Source organism: Physeter macrocephalus, chromosome 16 (assembly GCF_002837175.3).
Source record: "Physeter macrocephalus isolate SW-GA chromosome 16, ASM283717v5, whole genome shotgun sequence".
Classification (NCBI taxonomy): domain Eukaryota; kingdom Metazoa; phylum Chordata; class Mammalia; order Artiodactyla; family Physeteridae; genus Physeter; species Physeter macrocephalus.
The window spans coordinates 64,989,484-65,000,580 of record NC_041229.1 but is presented as its reverse complement, the minus strand read 5'-3'; the positions used below and the strand labels follow the sequence as shown (position 1 = coordinate 65,000,580).

General features: G+C 51.7%; 1 protein-coding gene across 1 annotated transcript in view; it reads right to left on the bottom strand.

Annotated features, from left to right (window-relative positions):
- The window catches only part of AMPD3 (adenosine monophosphate deaminase 3), an 18,452-nt gene extending 8,266 nt beyond the window's left edge, over positions 1-10,186 (bottom strand). Inside the window, 1 exon segment of the mRNA XM_028501471.2 lies at positions 10,004-10,186. The gene's annotated coding sequence lies outside the window, so the exon portion shown is untranslated.
- Positions 10,187-11,097: the final 911 nt, after the last annotated feature.

Here is an 11,097-nt window from a genome sequence, read left to right as displayed (position 1 = left end):
GATGCAGGGGATGCGGGTTCGTGCCCCGGTCCGGGAAGATCCCACATGCCGCGGAGCGGCTGGGCCCGTGAGCCATGGCCGCTGGGCCTGCGCGTCCGGAGCCTGTGATCCATGACGGGAGAGGCCACAACAGTGAGAGGCCAGCGTACCGCAAAAAAAAAAAAAAAAAAAAAGAATTACTGGACCACCTGAGTCACTGGTGCGTGGCAGGAGAAGATACCGAGAAAAGGGCCAGGAGCCCCAGTCCTTGTGGTCAGCTGTCTACTGAGGAACTCCCCAGACCAAACCCCGCAGGCCAATTTTCAAAACTAGCGCCATAAGTGACTTGGATGTGAAGGGTGTAGGTCCAGTTACATCTCACGAGAAAGCAAACGTTCAGAAGTGAAAGAATGAACTGTCCAACCAAGTCTACTTCTGTTTTCCTGAACCCAGGGAATCCCTAGCCCGTGGGCAGCCCCGCCCTTCCCGCCTTGGTTTCCACGAAGGAGCAGGAAGAGGAGAGTTCAGAAGCCCCCCTCCTGCAGGCTATGAGGAGGCCGTGCCAGGTACTACAACGTCCAGACTTGCTCCCCACTGCACAGAGGGGAAGACCAAAGACCAAAGGGGTTAATGATTAGCATAAGGTCCCAGGAGATCCACAGCTACATTCCTCACCCCATAGAATGAGGCCTTTTGCTGAAATGAAATCATAATTCCACCATCTCCCAAACCCTCTGGAACTTCTAACAAGACAGCAAATAAAATAAAGGTTTGGGGACAGGGAGACTCTTTACCTCTCACAACCCAACTGAAAACTCACTTCCTCAAAGAAGCTTGCCCTTATCCTCCTCTGCACACTGGGTTCCTATCAGTAGCTGGTCTAAATCACCTGGTTGGCTCCTTTCTTTCCTGTCTTTCTGCCTGTCTGTCTTTCAGCACTTACATAGCCCATAGTAAGTACACTCTGCCAAGCCCTATAAATTTACTAGCTCAGTTAATTCCCATTTTACAGATGAGAGAATGAAGGCACAGAGAGCTAACTTGCTCAGGGTCACACCTCTAATAAGTGGGCAGAGACCTGAGCTGTTCTCAGTCTCTGGCTCCCCTGTCCCTTTCCTCTCTAAGCCTCTGCTGAGGGATTTGAATGCAGGCACCCGGTTCCTGCATCTGTCCTCTAAACCACTATGCTGTGCTGCTTCTCTCTGCCTATTTGGGGGTCAGGGCAAGTGTCCTCACTGTCCCTCACACTTATAGAACAGACCAATACTGCATCCTCTCCACAAGCCACCTTCACCAGGAGCGGCTCTGGAAGAGGCGTTTCCTGTCCATCCAGTTTCTTTAAGGAGGGTTTAAAGAGAGACGTGGCTTTGTCAGCCCAACGACAGAGGAGGATGAAGGTGAGATAGTGCCCAGTTGCTGCCTGGCAGGGAGAGGAAGCAGTTACAAGGGAGGAGAGACTCACTGAACCACCTTGGGGCAGTCATTCTCTCCGCCTCACAGTGTTCTCACCCGTGAGATAAGGGGATTAGACTAAGTGATCTCCAAGGCCCTCTCAGTTCTAGGTACCAGGGAAGTTTCTGGTGCCTGGGGAGCCTTGCTGCTCTGGTCTTCTCTGCAGCATGTGGGTCTAATTCATGACACAGACAGGAATGAAGCAAGCAGGCTGGTAACGGGGCAGGCAAAGTACCCCTGTGGGCCTCTAGTCTGTGAAACCAATTTCCTCCTTCCCCCCCACCCCGCCCCCAGGGCCAGGCCTTTCCTGGGCCTTCTTCACCCTCAGGCGCTTGAGTGGGAGGGAGCCGGGAGGAGAGAGGCAGCCCAGCCCACAACTGCTGGTCTGTGGCAGCAGAGACCAAGACTGCAAAGGCCTATCCTGCAAAGACGAAGAGGAACAGCTGACTGTGGAGATTTCCACATCCTGATAGCAGAGAGAAGGGGAAGCCGGAAACTATCAGAGCAGAGGCTAGAGAAGAAGGTGACAGAAGAAAGAAATGGAGAGAAAGACAAACAGCTAGACCCAGGAGGAGCTGTTAGGGGAGAACAAAGCTGGGCCCCCAGCCCTCAACTCTAAGGCCCTGGGCAAATGCAGCATTCCAAAACCTCACATCACATCTCAGAAGTAGACCTCCAAAGCGCCCCAGGCGAGAGGCAGCAAATGCCATAAACCATTCAAGCACCTGACAGAGTAAACCCACTTCTAGAAATTGCTTCTAAGAAAAGAATCTGAAGGAAGGAAAAAGCACAAACATGTTTACCTGCACTCTTTATATAAATAGCTTTAAAATGTCCAAATGAGAGCATACTCACTTGAAAAAAACATTAAGCAACCAAAATTATAACTATGAGGACAGTGCAATCACATAAATAATACCTTGTGAGGACTTCCCTGGTGGCGCAGTGGTTAAGAATCCGCCTGCCAATGCAGGGGACATGGGTTCGAGCCCTGGTCCGGGAAGATCCCACATGCCGTGGAGCAACTAAGCCCGTGTGCCGCAACTACTGAGCCTGCTCTGGAGCCCATGAACCACAACTGCTGAAGCCCACATACCTAGAGCCCGGGCTCTACAACAAGAGAAGCCACTGCAACGAGAAGCCCGCACACCACAACGAAGAGTAGCCCCTGCTCGCTGCAACTAGAGAAGGCCCGCGCGCAGCAACGAAGACCCAACGCAGCCAAAAGTAAGTAAATAAATAAATTTATTTTTTAAAAAAATTACCGTGGGAGATAACAAATGAAAAAATTAATACATGAAACTGTACCCATGCTTTGATTACAGTGATAGGAAAACGCATCCCCTCATGGGCAAGGGCTGCAAGAGACACACACTCAAATGACCAGATGGCAGGATCACCTGCGTGAGAGGCAATATCTGATTTTGATCATTAATGCTATTGTAATGTCATTTGCACAAAACAAACAAGATAGAAAGAAAATGAATAACTTAAAAATTATAAAAAGAGAAAAATAGGAAAACTAGTCAAACCTTTACATCCCAGATTTTGGCAATCAGGGTCCTCTCCCACCTAACCCACACCAGAGAGAGGCTGGTCCAAAGGGAATTCCACCACTGAGACCCATCTCTGCATTAGTTCTTGCCTTGGACGGAAGCTGCCCACCACCACCTTCCTATGCCCCCCACAAACACACACAGGCCTGACCCAGCCACACCCCACTAGGTACCCTCAGAAATGGGCACTGGGGGGGTTCCTTTGGGTGAGAGGGCTCTTACGCCAGATCCTGCCATGTTTCTCCATGAAGCATTTTTAGTTTGCTCAAGTCAACTAAACACACTTTTCAGGATGCATCCTTCTACAAAAGACCTTCCTTTTTCTTTAGCTCAAATAGCTTTAATCAGTCTTCTCCAAACTTGGTCCCACTAGAAGTCAATACCTGTTGCTATGAAACAGGTCCTGTGGTCAATTATTAGGGAGACACTGCATTCCACAGCCTCTTCACCCCAGATTCACAGGGCACACCAAAGACTTGAGGATCACAGAGTACCATCTCCCCATAGACCCCTTTTTGTCAGAATCCATATGAATCTCCTACAGAACTACTACCAATGTCTTAAATAATTGGTGAAGACTCCATTCCGTGCCTTAGTATTGACCAAGTAACCCAGCTGGGGTGCTAAGTCAGTGGGCCTTAGGACCCTTCTGGACCTTTGCTGTCTCTTGCACATCCTTGGCAGACAGCTCCCACCAGCCAACCCCTCCCTCCACAGCTGGCCTCTCTTCTCAGACCCAGAGACCCCTGCCAGGCCAGGTATGCGGAAGAAAACCCACCATACACATGCCCAGCAGAGCTTCAGCTCCAGATGCCAGTTCAAGCCTGGCTTTCAACCACTTGTCAGCTGAAGCCAGCAGGCTTAGGAGGCTCAACTGTGAATTCACCAGCATTGGCTAGTGATACAGCTTATGCCGTTGCTACATATAATACAATACCCTCCAATGAGCTTGGAGGCAGTGTCCCGAAGTCAGAAAGCTGTAAAATACCACCAATTTCAACAAACAGGAACGTTTTCATAGCATCATGACCCCTCCAGAAAGGGAGCACAGTGCCTCTTAAATCCCCTCCTTCTACAAATGATGCTGTTTCTTGCTCTTGCCAGACTCCCACAGTTAGAACCCATGACACAGACCTGAACCTGGCACTGGAGTCTCCATGGCTGATTCTGAGGACGCCACCCAGGTGATGCACTTGGGCCAAGGGCTGCGTGCTGCCGGGCAGGCTGAGCTGAGTCGGTGTAAGTGCAGCTAGCTGGGGGCTGTCTGCTGCTGGGGTGGGAGGTCTCTGCTTTGCATATCTGTGAGCAGCCCTCAGCAAGAGCAGGAAAAGTCTGGGCTGGAAATTCTTCCATGAATATGAAATAGAAGCGGAAAATTTCCGAGAGTCCTACAGGGCCCAGGTAATGCTAGTTATCATGGCTGCTGTGTCCAGAATGCAGCATCCGGGCCCCGTTCACAGCCCTCTTCAGAGCAGGAAACTAAAGCAACTGCTGCCCAATGCAATAGTGCATTCAGCCTTCCTGACACACCACAGACGATAAGCCACAGCCTCCCTCGAACGTCCAGACCCCTCCTGAAAGCTGAGCGCTAAGTGCAATACCATCACCCGTGCTGCTTCCGTTTTGAACCCCACCTCGGGCTTGGCCTGGTGACCCGGTCCATCTTACCAAGGGAAGTCGTCTATACACACAGAGCCTGCCCTGGTCCCCTCAGAGGGCCCCCCAAACAGTCCTGAGGGCACCCCAGGACTGGCTGGGAGGAGCTCCGGGCCAGTTGCCAATATGAGCCTCTCCCCACCCCCTCTAAAAGAGGGAAGGGCCAGGAACTGGAAAGGACAGAGACTCAGCGGGAGGGGACATCTCAGCGCAGGAGCAGGCAAGGATGAAATGACGGGCATGCCCCGTCTCATTCCTTCCCTTCTTCCCTGAAAAGAGCTGCACATCACAGGTGACAGGGCGGCCTGACCAGCTCTGCCAGAGCACACGTGCTTGCCCACCCATCCACACCCAGGGAAGAAGTGCCTCCCGCCTGACCCACCCAAGCCCACCTACCCCAGCCTCCCCTTCCTACCGCCGCTCTCGGCTCCCACGTGGGCCTCCAGCTCGGAGGAGCCTCCTGAGAGTCGGCTGGACGCGGCCACCCAGCCACCACAGCTGCCGCTCTCCCTGCCTCAAGTGACCCACAGAGCAGTCAGGGTGGATCACAACAGCATCACAGGTCGCAAAGCTCCACCCTTCATCTGCCGTTTAGGAGAAGGACGGTCCTCTGTGGGGAAGCTCACAACAGACACACAGCTTCCCCGGGACTCAACCAACAGCATGGGTCTGGGAAATAACCATGAGCAAAAGCGCTATTTCTGTGGTGCTGTCGAAATCCTGGGGAGAAGCGCCCAGAAAGGATGGGGCCAGTTGTTTACCGGGAGGCTGGCTCCAGCCCTGACCTGGGCCTGAGTCACCTCCTCACGTCCAATCATGAGGTTGTGCCTTCCTGAGCCCACATAATAATTCCTGTGCATACAGAGCAGGATTACGGGGTTGACACACGATCCTCAGGCCACTGCTGGGCTTTAGCTACCCAGAGATTATGACCCCCCTGTCCTCACAGCTGTTTCATAAACAGTGCAACCAGCAGGCTACAAGCCACCTAGAGGGAGGGTGATGTGTATTCATTAAATAATTAAAGGACCTTAAAACAGAAAAAAAAAAAAATCGGAGCCCTTAGTACTATCCTGCCGGAGGGAGGAGAGGCGAATGATTCCCTTCTTCTAGTGTGGTTGGGGGGCGGGGTTGGGGGCGGGTAGGATGGGGCTGCCATGGGAGCATCCTAGCCCATGCATCTGAGAACCGACTTGGACCCAGCACATCCAAGGAATCTTATTCTGCACCTTTAACCAGACCATGGATACCCTTGGTCTAAACAAGCATTTTCCAAAGTGTAGTCTGTACAACATAAAAATGTCAGAAGGCTTGGACAGTACTGCATACTACAGTCCTTTATGGGACTAAAGGTCCTAAACATCTGAGAAGTCCTCCAGTCAAGAAAGCTGCTTATCTTTGTTTAACCCAACACACTTATTTGACCCTCCCACCACTGCCACCATAGGGAAAAATACCCATTAATGTCCTGGGCGTAGGCTTTGGAAAATGCCTTCCACTTTGAGCCTTCATTTTCCAACCTAGAGAAAGCTGCCTTCCTGGGCCCCAGTGACCAGTGTGAGATCTACTCCATCATGTCCAGACAGAGATGGGCAGCAGACCCACTAAGATGACACAGGTTGGGACAACGGCCAAGGGTCCCACTGTAGGGATAGAAGACCCACCAGAACAGTTTAGGAGGAAACTGTGGCTCTGTTTTGGGAGGGCAACCTTTGCTCGGGACCTAACAATTCCACCTTGAGCCTAACCTGTCTCTGCTCCTCGTGGCCCAGAAGTCCCCCTGGATGGAGGAGCACTGGTCCCAAACGCAAAGCCTTTTCCCTTTTGAAGGAACGTTAAGACAATCTATGATACTACTGAATGGAAGAAAATATTGCTAATGATATAACCGATAAGGGGCTAATATCCAAAATATCAATATAAACAGCTCATAAACTCAACATCAAAAACACAAACAACCTGATTAACAAATGGGCAGAAGACCTGAATAGACATTTTTACAGAGAAGACATACAGATGGCCAACAGGCACATGAAAAGATGCTCAATATCATTAATCAGAGAAATGCAAATTAAAGTCACAATGAGATATCACCTCACACCTGTCAGAACGGCTGTCATCAAAAAGACCACCACAAATAACAAATGCTGGCAAGGATGTGGAGAAAAGGGAACCCTCATACACTGTTGGTGGGAGTGTAAATTTGTGCAGCCCCTGTGGAAAACTGTATGGCAGTTTCTCAAAAAGCTAAACACAGAACTACCATATGACCCAGCAATTCCACTCCTGGGTATATATCTGAAAAAATGAAAACACTAATTCGAAAAGATACATGCACCCCAACGTTCAGAGCAGCATTATTTACAATTGCCAAGATATGGAAGCAACCCAAGTGTCCATCAACAGATGAATGGGTAGAGAAGATGTCACACATATATACAATGGACTACTACTCAGCCATTAGAAAAAATGAAATTTTGCCATTTGCAACAACATGGATGGACTTGGAGGGTATTATGCTAAGTGAAATAAGTCAGACAGAAAAAGACAAATACTGTATAATATTATTTATATGTGGAATCTAAAAAATAAGAATGAATATAGCAAAAAGGAAACAGACTCAGATATATAGGACAAACTAGTGGATACCAGTAGGGGGAGGGAAGTGGGAGGGGCAAGATAGGTGTAGGGGATTTAGAGGTACAAACTATTAATGTATAAAATAAATAAGCTACAAGGACATATGGTACAACACAGGGAATACAGCCAATAACTTATAATAACTATAAATGGAGTATAACCTTTAAAAATTATGAATCACTATATTGCATACCTGTAACTTATATAATACTGTACATCAACTATATCTCAATGTTTAAAAATAGACTTTAAAAAAAAAAGACAATCTATGAGGGCTTCCCTGGTGGTGCAGTGGTTGAGTCCGCCTGCTGATGCGGGGGACACGGGTTCGTGCCCTGGTCCGGGAAGATCCCACATGCCGCGGAGCGGCTGGGCCCGTGAGCCATGGCCGCTGAGCCTGCGCGTCCAGAGTCTGTGCTCCGCAACGGGAGAGGCCACAACAGTGAGAGGCCCGCGTACCGCAAAAAAACCAAAAAACCAAAAACAAAACAAAAGACAATCTATGATAACCAGACCCAGGCCTGCACCTCCCACCCAGGAGACCAGACTGCATTCACTTTTTTTTTTTCCATTGCCACGAGATAAAGACCTACAATATTTATTAAGTTCAAGGACATAAAGTTATTGTGCCAAATCGGACTGCATTCACTGTTATCACTTAAGTGTCCCTTACAAAACCCCAACAAACAGGAAAGGCTGGAATCAAATTATGACTCATCCAAAAAGATACGACTCTCCCCTCCCCAAAAGGATGCTGTGGGGTTGCCTATAGGGGCCCATTTTCCTTCTCATTTCTGAGGTGTGCATGACTCAAAGAGGGGTTGGGCAAAGGGACTTTGCCCACTGTATATACCTCCATGACAGACCTTGCCCACCTCATTCACTATTGTATCCCCATGCCTGGAATATAGCAGGCATCAAGAAATACTTGTTGAATGAATGAACGCATAACATAATGAATGAGTCAATGAGCTAAGTGGTGAATCTATCTATGCCAGGGTCAAGAGTCAGTTCGGTGTGTGGTTAAGAATATGGATTCAAGCCAGACTACCCAGGTTGGACTACTGCCCCACCACTAAGTTGCATGACCTTGGGCAAGTTACTAATTTCTCTGGCTCAGTTTTATTCCCTCTAAAATGGGGATAATAACAGTGCCAACCTCATAGGTTGCCATGACAACTAAATTAGTTAGCATGTGTAAAGTGCATAGAATAGTACCTGGCACATAATATGTGCTTTATAAGTATTATCTCTCGACTCATTATCATCCTGATACAAGGGGCGAGAGAGTCCAGCTGGGAAAATGAACATGACCTTTCATGTAGACACCGAATCCTTTCACTCAACATTATTTACTGAACACTATTATGCGACAAGTACTCTCTCAACTCCTATTTGGGTGCAAGGAGAAGGCAACCATGTTCAAATGTGAAAACAGATTAGGAAAAAGAGCCTTCTCCTCTATGAGTGATACTTCTTGCTGACTTTGCATGGCCAGCACCCCAGCCTTGAGCCCATCCTCTTGGGCCCTAGCCCCTCCTAGATCAGAGCCCAAAGCCATGATCTCCTGTCCTAGATATGCAGCAGCACACAGAAGAAATAAAGGATTAATATTTGGGGGGAAGAACCAGGGAGGCCAATGACTAGCTTTCTGGGAGAGAAGATCTTCTCCCTGCTTAACCCTAAGGCTACATTTTATCTGCCCATGATATTTTCAAAACCAGGGATTGATTTCAAAGCCATTTGAAGAGTGATTCACCTAGTGTGAGGACAAGGAAAACAGGTCTCATCTCTCCAAGAGCTTCCTGACCTTGCTGAGAGCCGCTCACTCCTTATTGAGGATCTCCAAAGAGCCAAGGTTGGGCTGAGGGTGGGGCTCAGAGGTCCCAGAGTCTCCCAGCAAACCACCCACATAAGTCCCATGATTCTTAGCGCAGCCCCGAACCGGCATCTTCAAAGTAAGCCGGCCCCTCAGAGTTGCCACCAGAGTTGCAGCCAGGTCAGGCTAACTACTCCAAACCTGCTAACACTCCAGAAGGTGAGTGCTGACAGGGGCTCTGTCTGCCTGGCCCTATGGCTTGACTACCACTCAACACTGATACTTCACAGCCAGGGGAGGAATTTCTCCCATGAGGGTTCCAGCTGCAGCCAACTCCCCCCTAAAGATGGCCAAATGTTGGTCACCACATCCAAGGGGATAGTCAACAAGGGCTCAGGAGCATGCTGAAATTCCTACTAGTGCTTCCAGCTTCTTCACTCAGCTCCTTTGCTAATTTGTCATCACCAAGCTTCCAGCCACATACAAGGACCCAACAGTTGGTGTAAGTGACACTCTAGTTAGCAAGCCTCTCCTACTCCAGGGACTCTCAAAACTCACCCCAGAGACCTCTGCCAGCCAAGTCAAGCAGTTCCACAGGCAAAGCAGCTACCAAGAAGTTCAAGAGCAGAAAGCAGACTGCCAGATGCAGTACACCTACCTCCCTTGCCAGGAACGAGCCAAAGAGGTAAGGATGAAGGCCTCCAATGACCCCATCACTCTGCCATCCTGTCCCTCCCCCTGCCTCCAGATGGAAGTCCTCAGCCTTTGGTATCTGGCCAGTCCTCAAGCACTAGAAAGTGGTCCGGGCGCTTAAGTGGCGTCAAGTCCCGGGTCCCGCAATTTCTCTAAACTTTTCGAATCCAATGTCGGTCGCCAGGGACCCGAGATGTGGCGGGCTCACCTGAGGCCTCTGGAGCCCAGGCCACCGCAGGGACTGGGACAGGAGCACAGCCCAGAGCCCCAGCAGGGGATGCGCCCGGGATCGGAAACGCCGCCTTAGCGGGCAGGGAAGCCCAGGGTCGAGATTCCGACTCCGGGGCGCTCCGACTTCCACTGTGGGCCGCCGGAGGCCGCGAGCCGTGGGCCCAAGGTCAGCAGCGCAGCGTCGCGCGCACTCATGGGCTTCAGGGGACAGGGCCATGCAGTGGGCCGAAGGGGGCGGCCTGCAGTCTGGAGCGCAGGTGGCGGCGCGGGACAGGGCGCACAGCAAGCGCCGCAGAAGGGCTGCCCCGCCCTGCCGCCGACCCGGGGAGCCCGGGCCAGGCCTCGCCCCACGGTGGGCGCTAGGCGGCAGCCGGCGGTGCGCCCCGCGGCAGGGGTGGGGGCCGGCGGTCCCGGGGCGCGGTGCTGCGGCGCGCCAGCCCGGAGCTCCCGGGCCGCCGGGCGGGAGGAAAAGGGCCGCTTCCGCAGGGGAGAATCCCGGGGGTCTCGCGCCGCCCCAGCCGATGACCTACCTGGGCGCGGAGCAGAGGAGAGGCGAGGAGCCAGCGGCAGAGGGGCGCGGGCCGAGCCGCCGCCGCGGAGGTCTGCCCTGTCCGCCGCCCGCCCACCCGGCCGGGCCGCCGCTACCTGAAGCGCAGGGCCGCGCGGCCAACAGGAAAGGAAACTTGAGAGAGCCCGGGGCGCGGCGGCCGCCGTCCTGTCCCTCGGCCAGAAGCGCGCCCGCCGCAGCCGGGGGTCAGGTCCAGCCCGGCTCCGCGGACCTCGCCTCCGCGGTCACCCCCGGGCCCCAAAGCGCTCCTCACGATGTTCGGATCTTCCCAAACCTCCTCCCCTGCCGGGACTTGTCCCAAGGAGAGATTCTGGGGTCAGCGCCCCCAAACAGGTGACTTACTCCATGGAGCTGAACTGACACTCTCTTTTCTCCAACCCTGTGCTCTGGCTTACACACCCGCCCCTCCAAGTCCGGACTGACCTCTTAGTTGCCTAAGCCAGTGGGTGCTTTGTAGCTTCCCCTAGTCGCTTCTCCCCAGCCTTTGAACCTGCTGAGCACAC